This window comes from Lactuca serriola, chromosome 8, assembly GCF_051521515.1.
Source record: "Lactuca serriola cultivar US96UC23 chromosome 8, Lser_US96UC23_V15, whole genome shotgun sequence".
Lineage (NCBI taxonomy): Eukaryota > Viridiplantae > Streptophyta > Magnoliopsida > Asterales > Asteraceae > Lactuca > Lactuca serriola.
This window is the reverse complement of record NC_136415.1, coordinates 177,223,902-177,228,059: the sequence shown is the minus strand read 5'-3', so window position 1 is coordinate 177,228,059 and position 4,158 is coordinate 177,223,902.

Genomic DNA, 4,158 nt, shown 5'->3' with positions numbered 1-4,158 from the left:
AACTGAACTCTCAAAATTGAGAGGTTCGCAAATGGACTGCCTGTCGACTTTGGCCCAACGGTCAAGATGGCAACTACTTTGAAGACAGCAGTCCGAGCAGCTAGAAATGTGGAGACCCAGTTAAAGGAAAGGGGTCTGGAGAGAATCGAGGTGGGCAAGAAAAGAAAGATTGAAGGATCTTCAAAGTCCGATGAGAAGAGAAAATTTTCGAAGTCTGATTCGAAGAAGCTCGAAGAAGGAGCACAATGGTGTGACAAGTGCAAAAGGAAGCACATTGGGGAATGCTCTAAAGAAATGACCTGCTTCAAATGCGGGAAGACTGGTCATTACGCCAGAAAATGCCCAAACAAAAGAGAAGCCTGCTTTAAGTGTGGTGAAGAAGGACACTTCAAACAAAACTTTCCAGGAAGGGAAGAGATTACCAAGCCAAATGTGCTACCAAAGCCAAAGGCAAGAGCATTTCAAATGATCTTTGATGAAGCAGATAACAACGCGAGGAATCAAGGATGAGGATTTTATATCCAAAGATCAAGTTATGAAGTAGCAGTGTGAGTAGTAACTTATGGTGTAGCCTATTAGAGGCATATTATAGGGTGAACTTGAACTTTTGTGTAATAGTTTCAAGGAAATAATATAAACCCTAGTTTTGCTAACTGATGTGTTGAATCATTGTCTGATTTTCTTGTATGGTGACTTGGTCGACTGCGGGACAATACTTGGGACGAGTATGAGTCGGTGTGAAAGGTAGTAGATGCATACACTACCGGAAGCACGGGACTCACACTTAGATCAGGGAAAGTCACAAGGTTACCAAGAAGCTAGTAATTGATTCTGTTTTGTTCAAGTGTGTCATTACCCTTGTTTCGGTAGTGACTAGCAAGATGGTTGTTATTCCGAACCTAGTGGTCATATTTAAATTGAGTCTGACTACGAGGAGTTTGTTACGTGGTTCAAAGAACCAAGTTCGAGGTAGCATCTGACTCAAGTCAAAAGATTGAAATCAAAGTGATTGATAGTATTGTGCTCGTTAAAAACAAGGAGTTTGTAGCTAGGCATGCTACATGTTAAAAATGTGATCATATCACATTAGAATATGAAGGAAGGTATATTCCATTCTGGAATTTGACTCTAAGAGACTTGAGTCTAAGCGTTGCATCATACGATGACAGGTCATTAGAACATGACCCATCGATCTATTGCAATAGATGAATGAAAGTGCTTATCCTAAGAAGAAGAAAGAGTCCTCAATAAGGATTTATTTTGTTACTCGGAAGTTATGATTGAAAGTACAACATAGTACGATAAGCAGATGCAAGATTGGGCATCGTCTGCGGTCAAGAAAGCCATAGAGTTAAATACTCTTTCGAGGAAACATAGAAGTTACGGTTATTACCTAGGATGAAGAGATAACGTGTGGAATCATTATTCAAGCCCTATTTCTTTGATGATTCCGGGACGTAATCATCCTAAGGGGGAGATAACTGTAACGCCCGTAGATCCGGGCTAGTCAATTTAGAGACGATAAGCATCAAAAATGAATTTTTGATGGAAGATTATTTAGAATTATTAATCTTAACCAATTTTTAGTATATGTTACAAGGTTTCCGTGCATATAAAGAATGCCAAAATCCGAGTTATAACGAAGAAGTTATGACCTGTCGAAGTTTCGCGACAAAACCGACACAACCCAGCGCGGCCCAGCGCGATGTAAATAGTGAATTTAAGGTAGATAGATATCTATCCTTAGTGATCTAAATTAGAGTCAAAGATTTCTTCGATAGTAGTCCAACGATAAAAAGACAGACGAAAACGGAGTTCAGATTAAGGAGTTATGAATTTTGAACGGAGTTTTCCTGTCCCGGCCTACTAAAGATAATATATAAGTAATATATTTATAATATATTAAAAATAAAGTCAAAATTATCCGATGGATTCGAAATGAGAGTTATAGATCATAATCTCACCTACGCGTCGATATAAAGAACGTCGAAAACGGAGTTCGTATGCGAAAGTTATGAATTTCTGAAGTCCGGAGCGCAAAACCCCAAAACTATCAGAAACCACGATGTGGCAAGTCTTCTGACACCTCTGGGAGTCCCCCAGATGCAACTTGTGATGACGCATGCAGTGACGACCAAGCCCACGACGTGGAAAAAGGTGCCACGACGTGGCAAGGGCCAGTTTTGCCCTATAAATAGATTTGAAGGGCCAGCCGAGTTTGGTTGCTCATTCTCTCATCTCTCACCTATATTGCATCGATTTACGTGCAAAGAAGTACCCCCGAAGCCCCGGTATCATTCCCGAGACCCGAAGCAAGTCCCGAAGCCCGAAGATCCCGAGAAGAAAAGAGTTTCCGAGCCGAAGCTCTTCCCGCGAGAAACCCGGTGTGTGAAGTGATCCCGGTTTCACCGAAGAATACTACCATTGCAAGCCGTAGTGTTGTCTGATCATCTTCTGATTAAGTGAGTGTATAGTCCCTTTCATAAACACGATTATAATACAAGTATTGTTTGAATGTATTAAGTATATGTTTTGGGTGAGTGTGTGGTCACTTTCTTCTAACACGTAAATATTAAGTATTTGCTATGAAATACGTGCTATGTGTTTATATATTGTTGTTTATTTGAGATGTTGGTGGAATGCATGAACTATATAAGTTTTAATGAGTTAAACTGTATATGTATTTTGTAACTACAAATATGTTGGGTAGGACATGGGTAGATGAGATCCGTGAGTATGGATCAGATCAAGAGATTAGTTTAGATCCCTGAGTAGGGATCAGATCAAGAGGCTAGTTTTAGATCCGTGAGTATGGATTAGACCAAGAGTTTAGTTTTAGATCCGGGAGTATGGATCAGGTAAAGAGATAAAACTTGTTATTAGTCCGAGAGTATGGATTAAGACTAAGTTAATTGTCCCTAGTCCGGGAGTATGGATTGGGCACAGTTATAGATCCGGGAGTATGGATTAGATCAGGATTAGGGTATACTTAATTGTCCCCATTCTGGGAGTATGGAATGGGTACAATTATTGATCCGGGAGTATGGATCAAATAAGGAGGTTAGTTTTTGATCCGTGAGTATGGATCAGGTAGTTTTAGATCCGTGAGTATGGATCAGGTGAAAAAGTAGTTTTAGATCCGTGAGTATGGATCAGGGGAAAAAGGTTAGTTTTAGATCCGTGAGTATGGATCGGGTGAAAAGGTTAGCTAATTTTAGATCCGTGAGTAGGGATCAGGTAAAGAGGAAAATTTTAGATACGAGAGTTTAGATCGTGTCGTTGTGAGGATCGATGGGGTGGGATAAGAGTTGCCTTTATATGGTGAAAATGTACAAGTTTGAATGTTCTATATTTATAAATATATGATATAACATTGTGGGATGAAAACCCTATATGCTCACCGGGCTCCCAAGCCTGACCCACTCAGTTTTCTTTGTATCACAGGTATCGATACGAAGACATATTTCGCAGAGAGATTTAAAGAAGATATAAATCATTAGTGTAACTAAACGTAAGTTCTTTATGCTTATATGTCTGTATCGGAACATGACATCCCGAGGTTTTATTATTAAATGAAAATACATTCTCTTTGAGAAATGCTTTGATAAGTTATTATCATATCTTGTTTTGGGAACAAATTCCGCAACCGTTTTCTTTAAAAGATTGTTCTGATTTTAAAAACAAAGCATAAACAAATCGGTCTTTTCTGGCCGTGAAATTGGGGATGTCACAGTTGGTATCAGTGCATTAGTTTAAGCGAACTAGGAATTTGTAGGAAATTTCTAGACTTAAACTTAGAATGCTAAGTAATGATTGTGAGGAGTGTGTCTAAAATATGTTAGGTAGTACACCTAAATTGACACAAGCACTAGTTTATTTTAGGAATGATGCCTAATATGCTTTTATGTGCTAATTGTTTTGTGTGATAGCTTAATTGATGCTATTATTTGTTCGGATCTATGGTCTGTTGCCGACCAGATCTGGAAACCTTATGTGTTTAGGATTCTAAGCGTACGACTATGAAATTAGAACTAGCATGTAAACATTTTGGAGCGATAAGGATGATTTAAATATCTACCGTGAATGAGGATCTAAATTCACCTTATTCGGTGTGTAGATCAAAAATGTTAAGAACCAGAAGTGGAGTTGGAAATGTGA